We start from the raw sequence: 13,201 nt of genomic DNA, 5'->3' as shown, positions 1-13,201 counted from the left end.
TATGGTTACCTCAGGAAGCTGAATGGAAATGCAAGGGATCTACAGTAGAGCTAAGAGCTCAATCACAAATTAAAATAGCCAAAGATTATTTCATAGAGAGAACAGGCAGAATAAGCTTGCATCTTGTGCTTTCAGGGAACTCTGTCCATTTTTTTGTGACAAGGGAAACTGTCTACTCTGGAGACGTTGCCTTGAGTGTTCTTCTTGATTTTCTCTACTTATTTATACCAGCGAGGCAGATAAGAAGTCTGAAATTATTTAAAACCATGACTTGTGATCACACTGAGGAATACATGAATTGATAAGAGAGGCTAGGAGTTGAAGTATGTTTAATGTTTGTTGAAGCCATCAGTGATGGAGACTTCAAAATTCTCTAGTGCCTTGTTTTGTTTTGAATTTTGATGTCCCTGTTGTCTGTAGGCTTCCCTAAGAACACATCATCATGAAATAAAGTATGCAACTTCTTCAACTGCAATCCACTGTTATTATACTGGAGTCCTGTTGATATGGTAAGGAATGGTGGAGGAGAAGCAGCCTATAATTATATAATCAAAAAATCAGCCTTTAGGGGATCAGTTTTCCTGAGCTGTGACCTTCACACGTATTTCTTAGCTCCCTGCTCCCCCCACTAAAGAAAAATAAGACTCCCTGGGCTAGACTACATAATCTAGGATGACACAATTTGAGCTCAAGAGAGCAGATATTTTATCACTAAAGTAGAAGACCAATGAAAGGACAAGAAATGTCTGGCTACACTGTGAAGAAATAGCCCTTGTGTGAATAAGAACATCTGTTTTTCTATATTTGGTTTGTAGGTGTTCAGCAAATTCTACATTTCTATATTTAGTTTCTATAGTTCTATATTTAGTTTTAGGTGTTTAGCAAATTGACTCAGTTATACAGTAAGCCCCCTATATATGAACGTTCAAGTTGCAAACTTTCAAAGATGTGAATTTGTGTTCCATTGACTTCAGGTGTGAGTGAAATTGCTGCTTGTTCTCCATCTCCTGTTGCTGATGATCCTCAGCTCTACCATCTCCCACCTCTTCTCCGTCCTCCAGGCAGTACCTCTTCTTGCCTGTTCACTCGTTGCCAGCCCCTGTATGCCAGCTGCTGTGCTGTACTACTGTAGTTTTCAAGATAGTATGCTTTAAGATCAAAAATGTTTTCTTTATTTTTTGTATATGTTTTTTATGTTATTTGTGTAAACACGATATGTACTGTAGTATATGTCTGCTTATATTAGCTGATTATGTCAGTTGACTGAGTGCATGCTCAGTCATGTCCAACTCTTTGTGACCCTATGGACTGTAACCTGCCAGGTTCCTCTGTCCATGAGATTTTCCAGGCAAGAATACTGGAGTGAGTTGCCATTTCCTTCTCCAGGGATCTTCTGAACCTAGGGACTAAACCCTTGTCTCCTGCATCTCCTGCATTGCAGGTGAATTCTTTACTGCTTGAGCCATCAAGGAAGCCTCATTAGTTGGGTAACTAGGCTTACTTTGTTGGACCTAGGAACAAATTGGACTTATACATGCTCTGCTCTCAGAATTGAACTCATTCATATGTATGGAACTTAATGTTTATATATATATATTTTTTTTTCAAATTGTTTTCCCTTATAGTCTGTTACAAAATATTGAGTATAGTTCCCTGTGCTATACAGTAAGTTTATCTATTTAATATATAGTAGTGTGTTTATGCTCGGAGAAGGCAATGGCAACCCACTCCAGTACCCTTGCCTGGAAAATTCCATGTACGGAGGAGCCTGGTAGGCTGCAGTCCATGGGATCGCTAAAAGTCGGACACAACTGAGCAACTTCACTTTCACTTTTCACTTTCCTGCATTGGAGAAGGAAATGGCAACCCACACCAGTGTTCTTGCCTGGAGAATCCCAGGGGCGGGGGAGCCTGGTGGGCTGCTGTCTATGGGGTCACACAGAGTCAGACACGACTGAAGTGACTTAGCAGCAGCAGCAGAAGCAGCAGCAGCAGCGTGTTTATGCTAATCCCAACCTTCTAATTTATCCCTCCCCCACCTTTCCCCTTTGATAACCATAAGTTTATTATATCTGTGCGTCTATTACTGTTTTGCCTATAAGCTCATTTGTATCATCTTTTGGGGGGCTTCCCTGGTGGCTCAGTAGTAAAGAATCCACCTGCCAGTGCAGGAGACATGAGTGGATCGGGGAGATCCCCTGAAGAAGGAGATGACTACCCACTCTAGTGTTCTTGCCTGGGAAATCCCATGGACAGAGGAGCCTGGCGGTCTACAATCTGGGATTGCAAAAGAATCGGACAATTTAGTGAATAAACAACAACAATACACACACACACACACACACATCTTCTTTATCCATTCATCTGTTAATAGACATTTAGATTGCTTACATGTCTTGTCTATTGTAAATAGTGCTACTTCAAACATAAGGGTGCATGTATCTTTTTGAATTATGTTTGATATATTAATCAGCAGACTTAGGGCTCTTGGTTTCCAAGGCAAATTTCTATAGATACACATTATGAGGACAGTGACTCTTTCCTTAGACCTTGGGTATGAGGATCAGACATTGTCAAAGTCTACGGAGTAAGAACCAGGCCCCATTAGACTAAAAGTTTGGGAAACAAATCCCACCTGCAGCAGACAGTATGAATACTTCCCATTCTCCTTCCGGAGTATGGACACCAGTCTTCTCTTAATTTCAGAATGTAGAGTCGGGCCCTCTCCTTCTTCCTCATATCCACTTCAGGTACATACTTCTCTACAAACGTCTTGGGGAACAGACCTGGCTTCCCTCCAGGGATCTGGCCCATCTCTTGCCTTCTTATTACTAAATGTTGTTGAAAAAGTTTCTAGGAAAGGTTATAGGGTTGAAAGACAGCAGGTCTGTAGCTTAGTACAAGGTTGATGAATTCTGATTCTGAAGTTAGGTAGCCTGAATAGACTTTAATTTTTACTTAGGTGCTTGTTCATTCAAGCTCAATTATCTCAGCTGCCCATTTTTAAAAGTTTAACTTATTTCTCCTTTGAAATACCATCATAATTGTCTCTTTCTCCCAGAAGAAAACCCTAAAGTTTAGAGAGATAAGTGATGTGATTATCCATGATACATCAGAAAGATTAAATGGTCAGAAAAAACTAAGATTACTCATTTATTGGCTATAAATTAAAATTAATAAAATAAAACTGTTATTTCTTAAAGTATTTAAATAAAAAGGACATTTTAAAAGAAATTCCAAAATTTGATAAAGACTAGCTCTTGCCTCTTAGGGAAATTTATAGCACTTGTACTTTGGTAAACTCTTTGCAGGATGCTAAGAAATATAAGATGCTGGTTTTTAGCAAGGAAAAGTAAAATATTTTATTAAAACTTTCTAGCTAACTATGACATATATAATAATCCTATAGGTCAAATTATGTATTATCTTTAGGTGCTATTAGTATGGAGAATTATATAAATTATAAATTTTAATAGATAAAAATAGATATTTGATTCCATTATATTTGTTCATAGTATTAGCTGATAAATAAAATACTGCAGAAGTTACTCTTCATCACAAATGCATTTTTTTTTAATTTTCAATTTTAAAATTGGAAAATTATAAACAGTTTATAAGCCACTGAAGATACAAAAAAACTGCTTAGTATTCTTGATTAGAGAGGCTATAACTTGGTCTGCTTTCATTATAATCTGAATTTATCTTGTTATAGTAGAAATACATAGGATCAAAGTTCCTATTAAGTGATGCATTAGCCTAGAATAAATTGGGTACCAATAGGAGAAGGAAATGGCAACCCACTCCATTGTTCTTGCCTGGAGAATCCCAGGGACGGGGAAGCCTGGTGGGCTGCTGTCTATGGGGTTGCATAGAGTCAGACATGACTGAAGTGACTTAGCAGCAGTAGCAGCAGCAGTAGCTGGATATTCTAATGGCTACCAGGCAGCAGACCAATGTATATCTTCTGTTATAGTAATAACTGCAATGAAGGAGAGAATAGGCCCAACTACTAGCCAGGCAACAATCCTGCTTTGTAAACACAAGACCTCTGCATCAGCTCACACAAAGATTGAGGGTGACTCTGAACCCCAGCTGGGTCCATTCCTAGAGGGATTCCTTTATGTTGGTGGCTGACAGCACAGGCATCGATGGTTTGATGGACCTCTGGGAGCACTGTGACTAAGGCATAGCCAGAGATGCCTGTGTATGTTACTTAAACAAGAGGAAACTTCACTAGGAAGAGGGAATGGAAAGCCAGAACCAGCAAGTTACTGCACACTTGTCTACGCAATAAACTTTGAAGGTAAAGAGCTGGAATCTGACAACTTGGAAAAATCACAAACTTCTCATTTTCCCATTTTATAATGTTACTTTCTTGGCTCCACTGATTTTTTTTTGACCTTATAATAAGAAATTGCCTTCATTTACATTTATGATTAAATTTTTGAGAAATTCCAGGGGTTTTATGTCCAATTTAAATATTATTACCTAATGTTTTTGATGAACTAAGCAACTCTGAATAGTTAGAAGGAATGAGACTATCACTAGAGCCAATGAATTGTAGCTTTCTAGGCTCCTCTGTCCATGTAATTCTCCAGGCAAGAATATTGGAGTGGGTAGCCATTCCCACTCTTCAGGAGATCTTCCCAACCCAGAAATCATACCCTGGTCTCCTGCATTGCAGGCAGATTCTTTACCATCTGAACCACAAGGGAAGCCCTCATTGGAGCCAGTACTTGCTAATCTTCCTTCTTGCTACTGCACTAACATAACTCATTGGTCCATATCTCATGGATATTACTCAAGGTTTTAGCCAAATAGTAATTTTCCAGCTTTGTTCAAATGTATTGATAGTAGCTCTGAAGCATACATAAAATCAATATTTAAATTTCTACCTAGAGTTGATTCATATGGGATTCTTCTAGGTATGGGGTTAAGAATTCTGTGTCCTAAGATTGGGAAGTCCTTGACTTGGTGACTTTGAATTCTAAAAGATTAATGACTAAAATTTTTTTTCTAGTTGTATTATCTTCAATATTTCAGATACTTGGTGCTGAATCTATAGCACGGCATGTCTCTTCAATAAGAAATCTACACATATCTGAAACAGGATAGATTTGAGGTTTTGAAACAGCAGGGCTTAAATGGGAGCAGTTATGATTATGGTTATATCCCACCCATTAACAAGATCATTTACCATGAGGAATTGTGAGAAACTAGGATCCTTTGTATTATATGGTCTAGTGAGGGCCATTAGTGATTGCTCCTCTCCCAAGTCCCTTTGCATACTGTGCTGTGCCTTGCTAAGTCACTTTAGTCCTGTCTGAGTCTGTGAGACTCTATGGACTGTAGTCTGCCAGGCTCCTCTGTCCATGGGATTCTCCAGGCAAGAATACTTGAGTGAGTTGCCATGCCCTTCTCCGGGGGAATCTTCCCAACCCAGGGACAGAATGCATATCTCTTAAGTCTCCTGCATTGAAGGTGGGTTCTTTTACCTCTAGTGCCATATGGGAAGCCCCAAGCTCCTTTCAAACCTTGCTAATTATAGCCCCAGAAGGGCTCTTTCTGAAACCAAATTATCACAACCCCTGTCTTACTGAGTCTGAGGTGTCTCTGAGGGAAAGGAAAACTTGTAGGTCCCTAGACCAACAAGCTGCTGTAGCCCCTCACCCTACTCTAGCCCCATTCATGCATTAGTGTCCCCAGTTATTTCCTGCACCTGTTTTGTTTTTCTTTCCCTTCCCTTTCTTCTCCTGCTTCTTTTTATTCCTCTACCCTTCTCCTCCTTCTTCTCCTTCTCTTCTATTTCATTCTCCTCCTCTATCTCCTTCTCCTTCTATGTGTTCATAAGTTTTCTAGGACTTGTGGCGGGTGGCATTTATTTTATTTTGTTTTATTTTCAATTAACAGAGGTAAGAAGATCCAGTGTCTTTCTCCTTCTGGGGTCTTAGGCTGGTGATAGCTGGGTGGGTCAGAAACTGTGAACATAGATAAGGGCTCAGGAGTACACAAAGAGGGGAGTGGGAAAGAGAGGAACAGCGAAAGACAATGAAAGCCAGGGTGCTTCTCTTACTGCTTTCAAAGACTCTGTCTTTGGTTTCCATACAAGTAGATAAGTGAAAGAGATTATGGGTTTGTGCTTGGGGGTCTTGCATGGTTAACTGTTCAGAAATGCCTGGAAAGTATGCCCTGTGTAAAATATATGTGTGTGTGCATGTTTATAAATATGTGAGTACTTCAAAATACAAAGGCTACAGTGACTAGATAGCATAAAAAGACCTTGAAAGCCAGGGGGAAAATTCACTCTAATTTTAATTGCAATTAAAAATAAATTTAATTTAAAAAGTTATGAAAATTAATTTGAATACCAAAGACAGATGCAAAATCACCTGAAAGAAAAAGAATGCTTCCCAGGCCAGAAACTCTTAACTATAATCTATGGGATGTTCTGATGTGTAAAAGTTTGTTAATCATTAGAGAATTGACTAACAAGGGAAGTATAGGAAAAAGAAGGTTGCTCTGTCAGCTTAGAATCTAGAAATGTTGAACCTCACCTAATATTTATGTTTAGTCCATATCTATCTTTCCTATGAAGAGGACGAATAAGTCTGAACTTCCTGTCAAGATGCTTCCTTGGCATGACTGAATCCAGCTACTTGCCTTGTAACAGTTTGCTTCCTCTACTTTTACTTGATTGGTATAAGGAAAGCATGAATTACTCACAAAGACATGAAAATTCAAGTTATAAATCCCAATGTAAATTAATACTTAAGTACATTGATTTTTTTTTTTTTTTTAGGTTTGTGTGCCTTTTATTCTGACCAGAATAAGTGTTCAAGAGTCAACCTCAACCTACAAACAAATGGGCCACATTCTGAAACTAATTCGATCAAAGGTCCTGTTTGCTGAGGTCTAAATAGTGCTGGTTGGCATTAACTATTTTGGCCTTACTCCACTGATGTCTTGGTATGCATGTAGTGGTGGTTGCATATGTATGCATTCATGCATGCTAAGTTGCTTCAGTTGTGTCTGACTCTTTGCAACCTGGACTGTAGCTTGCCGAGCTCCTCTGCCCATGAGATTCTCCAGACAAGAATACTGGAATGGGTGGCCATGCCCTCCTCCAGAGGATCTTCCCAAGCCAGAGACCAAACATGTGTCTCCTGCATTGGCAGGTGTGTTCTTTGCCACTAAAGCCATCAAGGAAGCCCATTTATATGTATAGGTGCCAACATGCATGCATGTGTGCTAAGTCACTTCAGTCTCATCCTACTCTTTGACCCTATGGACTGTAGCTCAGCAGGCTCCTCTGTCCACGGGATTCTCCAGGCAAGAATACTGGAGTGGGTTGCCATGCCCCTCCTCCAGGGATCTTCCTGACCCAGGAATCGTACCTGAGTCTCCTGTGACTTGTGCATTGAAGGTAGATTCTTTACCACTGAGCCACCAAGGATGTCCGTAGGTGACAATATAAATATTAGCAATTGTTACTTTAGGAAATTAGGCTTTATTATGAGTGATGCAGGAAACTATCAGGGACCTTTAGACAAAGAGATTACCATACACGATTTGCATTTTTACCATTGTGCTTTGGCTGCCATATTGGGAAGCCACTGTCAGGAAAAATGGTAGAAGAAAGATCAGTTGGAGTCTGCAGTAAGGATCCAGGTGGAGATTATATCGCCTTACACCAGGGAGGTGGTAGCAAGGGGCCAACCTGTGAATGAATATTTAAAGTAACACCAAGTGGATTTTCAAACAGTATGTGGAATTTGTGAGTGCATGCCTGCACATGCTCTTGTACTTGCTAATTTCTGAATGTGAGTATCTGTGTGGGAGCATGTGAAAGCTGGGCGAGAAGAGTCTTTACATTGAGTTTTGTCAATTCCTTTGTTCATCACACTAACTGCCTCAGAATTCTTGCTTTAAAATGAGGATAGTGGTACTTCCCTGGTGGTCCTGTGGTTAAGAAAGCACCTGCCAATGTAAGGGATACAGGTTCGATCCCTGATAAATCCAGGAAGATTCCATGCCACTGAGCAGTTAAGCCTGTGGGCCACAATTGCTGAGCCTGCCTGTGGGCCACAACTGCTGAGCCTAAGCACCGCAGCTGCTGAAGTCTATGTACCCCAGAGTCCGTGCTCTACAGCAAGAGAAATCACAGTGAGAAGCCTAAGCACCACGACTGAAAAGTAGCCCTTGCTTGCCACTACTAGAGAAAGCCTACATGCATCAGTGAAGGACTAGGGCAGCCAAAATTAAATAAATAAAATAAAATGAAGATGGTAGATGGGTAGGTAGGAAACTCAGAAAATATCTCTGGAGCATGTTCACACATCCAAATTTTAGCCAAAGTGACAGGGAGAGTGACAGCACTTCTTGGGTGCTGATCAGAGGCCTAGAAGGTAAGACATTTTCCTGTGACAGCCGTAGCGCCAAGATGGGCCTGAGATGGTTCCTTAAGTTGAGCGTTGCCTGGTGTCATCTCCAGTCAGATCTGCCCAGCATGTCACGGGCCCTTTGTTAGCAGATTAGGGGGTGCCCTAAAATGGTGAACAATATTTTCCTGTTCCTGTTTCATGCCCTCCTCTTTCATCCTCATATCTCAGTCCATAACCACAGAACCCAGCAAAGTGGATGTGCAGTATGTGGAATCTTAAAAACGTGAGACCTAGGACTCCCCTGGTGATACAGTGGATAAGAGTTCATCTTCCAGTGCAGAAGACATGGGTTTGATCCCTGGTTTGGGAAGATTCCACATGCTGCAAAGTAACTAAGCCTGTGCTCCGCAGCTACTGAGCCTGCACCACAACTAATGAAGCCCACACACTGCTACTAATGAGCCTGCACACTGCTGCTACTGAAACCCGTGTGCCTAGAGTATGCGCTCCACCAACAAGAGAGGACACTGCAGTGAGAAGCCCGCACACTGCAATGAAGAGTAGCCCCGCTCACTGCAACAGAGAAAACCCCCAGGCAGCAAGAAGATCCTAGTGCAACCACGAGAAAAATTTATGAAAATTTTAAAAGGTGAGATCTGGAAAAATTATTTTGTCATCCAGCCCTGACACATCTTTATATACTGGAGGCAACTGTTTATAAGGGCTCTGTCCTGGGTTATACAGTACATGAGAAAGAATCAGGACATCACTAGCAAAGGCTTCATGCTTTAAATTACTCTGATCACATTTGATTTATTTTGTAAATGAAAAATTCATATGCATGTACTTCTAAGGTTTTCTTTCTTTTCTTTTTTTTCTCTTTTTCTGCTTCTGGCTGTGGGAGACTACCTGCAAGAGGAATATGTGATGAACAATGACTGATCATTCAATGGCATCTGTGGGACAACCAGAAATGCACTTTAAATCCAAAGGGAACATATTCCAGGATATGTCACATTCTGCCTCAGTATCCCCCTTTCCTCCTGGTGCTGTCTCGGGTGGAGTTACAGTCAGGCAGTGTACTTCTCCTTTTGTCATCTGTCCTGTAAGCCTCCTCCTGGGAACACAGATAGCAGTCAACATGCGGGGCTGAGAACATCTGGCCACACACCCTAAGCCTCAGCATGACTCAGCATGATTCAGCATGGCTGTGTTGGAGGTGGGGCAGATCCTTGTCCCTAAGGCTAAGCAGACCTAGAAGATAGGGAGCAGGGCATTGACTCAGATCTGGGGGTGGCCCCAAGCATAAATGCCTATGGGAAGACAGCAGTGGAGGTTTAGACAAAAATGAATTATGAAGTAAAGGGAAATTGGAGCTTATTTATTTGGAGATGAGATGGTTGTAGGGGATAGAAGGGCCTGGGCTTGTAGGCAGGAGAGTCATTTAGTAAATGTTTTCAGCAAAGCTGTAATGTGGTAGAAACTAATGTCAGTGCTTGAATCATAAATAAGACATGTATCTTGCTGTCCAGGAGTCCTAGTCAGAAATACTAGTTAATTACAATGTATTATAATATTACAATATTTTACATACTTAATAGAGATAGATGTGGGAGAGGAAAATTATGACTCTCTAATTTTCTTCTCTGCAAGCAGAATAATGGTTAAGTAACTCAGCTGTTGTAATCATTTTGCTATGCATATGTATGGGCTTCCCTGGTGACTCAGTGGTAACGCCTGCCAATGCAAAAAATGTGAGTTTGATCCCTGGGTGGGGAAGATCCCCTGAAGAAGGAAATGGCAACCCATTCCAGTATTCTTGCTTGGAAAATTCCATGGACAGAGGAGCCTGGCAGGCTATAGTCCATGGGGTCGCAAGGAGTGGGACATGACTTAGTGATTAAACAACAACACCACATGGTAGCTAGTTCTTGCATGAAGCATGATGGAGAATGGGTATTCTTCATTATAAGAAACCCATTCATCTCTCAAGGCTAATCTTACATTTCTTTAATCCTATAAGATCTTTTGGTACATTATTTATTCCCCCCAAATAAAGACAGCATGAGGCCCAAACTGACCTTGGAGAAGTTACATATAAAACAGGGTCTTGCCCTGGTAACATTTGTGAGGACTCATTGCCAAAGCTCTGCAAAGGGAGTTTCAGGGAACTTGCAGACCTTCTCATTTTTTGTACTCTTAACTCATCACCACAGCACTGCCCCTGGTGTGGTTTAGTGTCCTGAGTGCTTGGCACAAATTAAGATGTCACAAAGACCTAAATAAATAGATATGCCTATCTTTTAGGTTCATTGACTTTAATATACTCTCATCCTTAACCAAACTTGCTGCTTGGCCAAGGGGTCAAGAGGTCATTTGGGCCAGTATGGACTTAACCTACAATCCAACAATCTCTGTAGTCCAAGCTAGAGCCTCTTTTTAACCTGAACTTGTTTCCAATTCTTTTTCTTCTTTCTCTTACAAACTTTCCTACAGAGATATACACCCATGTAGAGAAGGTATGGTCTGCAACCATGGCTTGAACCCTAATCTTCAATCTCCATGGTAAAAAAGGTAGGGAATAGGGGCAGTTTAACTTGCTTCTATTCCTTGGGTCCACAGTGGATGTCCGCGTTGATGTTTTGTTGTAGAAAGAGCAGAGTCTTTAGTAGCAAGAGAACCAGGCCTGCATCTTAACCTCAGTACTTACCAGCTCTGTGAGCTTGGACAGTTTATTTCATCTCTTTGATCTTCAGGTCACCCACACTTTAAAAAAGACAATGTCATATAGACAATAGATGAGCTCAGAACACCTGGGTTCAGATTAAAAATTGACCACTTATTTGAGACATTTTCTTACATTTTCTGTGCCTTGGTTTCCTCATCACCTGAGAAACATTAATGGACTTCTGAATATTGGTAGAGGATAAACTAAGTTAATTCATATAATGAACTTAAGTTATATCTTAGCATATATGAAAAACTCAAGAAATATCACTTATCATTAGCATGAATTATGGGGTCGTGAAGAGTCAGACAAGACTTAGCAACTGAGCAATGACAACATATTTCAGGCTATATACTTCACAGAACTACCATATTAAAGGAGACTATTTAAATACCTAGAATGGTACCTGACATGTAGAAAGATTTCAGTAAGTGTTAACTCCCACCCTCTTTTAATTTTCCCCTAGTCTAAATCTCTTCTGTTTCTTCAAGTGTCTTTCCTGTGGTCTCTAGTTCCTTAATCATCCTGTTTCCTGTTCAACTTCTGGTCAGATTCTTAGTGGACCTCTTATGCTTCAGAATCTAGGGTTGTACATGATCCATGTGAAGTGAGATTTTCTTAAACAGCAAAGTTGCTGTCAGCTGCCTTCATCTGCACCTATGCCTTTAGGAGTTTCAGCCTGAAAGCTAATCTCTGGACTTTGACCACAGTACCTGGGAAGATGGCCTGACTTGGGGAGGGGAAGGCTCTGCTTATATAGCATCTCAGGCCGTTGTTCAATGATGTATTGGGCTTTCAGACAGTCTGCACATCTTTAAGTGCGGTTGGTGTTATTTTCAAGAACTTACCTTGTTATTTTCAAGAACTTGTTTTGAGACGTGTGGTCCCTAGTGAGCCCATAGCTCTAGCCTGAACTGCTGCTATTGGTCCTGACAGTGTGTCTTCAATAACCCCATAAGATAGCTATAGTTGTTATCCTTATTTTACAGATGTCAAGACTGTGTTCAGAGGAGCCAAGGCCCCCTTGTTTGGCTGGAGTGTCTCACGTGGTGGTAAAAAGTAAAATGGTGCTGTGCTGGGCCTCACTCCCCTTTCCCCTGCTCACTTCTGTTCTCACAGTCTATCTGCCCTGAGACTCGAGACTCCACCCAGAGCCGCCAACCTGACCTGACCACCTATCTGACTCAACAGGCCTGTAGCCCTTCTGGGCCCTGATAGCCAGCAAGTAGTCTTGGCCCTGCCCTCTCTGTGACCTCTGATAGACACATCTTGCACCCCAGCTCCCAGAGTCCCTGTGGAGACCTTGGGTTTGCTGAGTAAAGTTTGCTGAAGTTCAAACCCAAAGAAACTCCTGCTCCCAGAGTTATAGTCCCAGACTTCTCCAGGCCTGCCTCCTGCATCCAGAGCCCCATTTCTCTGCTCTCCTAGGCCTATCCATCTCATGCTCCTCAGCAGTGCAGCAAAGGGCTTGTTTGCAGTGGATTCAAAGTCTGATTTGGGTCCTAGAACTAGTGATATATCTTATATGTCTGACTTTAGGCAACATGCCTTGACTCCTCTCAGGTTAGTCTTAGTCTCCTCATCTCAAAATAGAGATGATGATCTTATCCATTTTATAGAGTTTATGTGGGATTAGAAGAAAATATGACACATTGAAGCAGCAGCTTATTTAATTAGACTTTAGAATATAGAAGTTCTCAAAAAATAGTAGACTTATCATCTATTAATCCTGTCCACTTTCTCGAACAACTCTCCTACTCACTCCCCATCTCCTTAGTTCCCCATATTCCTCTTCATTCTCTCTTACTTATAGTGATTTCAGATGTTTAAAATGGGATTTGGGGGATAAGCCATTAACAAGTGAAGTGTTTCTTGAAGGAGCCGTATTCATCAAATGGATCATCTCAGCAGCATTCAAGGTGAGGAAAGGGGATGAAAGTCAACAGTGGGAGCCCAGGAGGGAACCCCAGGCAGCAGTACTCAAGGAACTGAGAGTAGGAAGCTGAGGACCAGTCTCTGGATGCTGGGCTCATAGGGAACTGCTTCAACGAAATGGGACACAGACTGGGAAAAGTAGTTTCAGACTTCAGGT

This window comes from Bubalus bubalis, chromosome 16 (assembly GCF_019923935.1).
Source record: "Bubalus bubalis isolate 160015118507 breed Murrah chromosome 16, NDDB_SH_1, whole genome shotgun sequence".
Classification (NCBI taxonomy): Eukaryota; Metazoa; Chordata; class Mammalia; order Artiodactyla; family Bovidae; genus Bubalus; species Bubalus bubalis.
The sequence above is the reverse complement of the archived record's forward strand: the minus strand, read 5'-3'. Positions refer to the sequence as shown.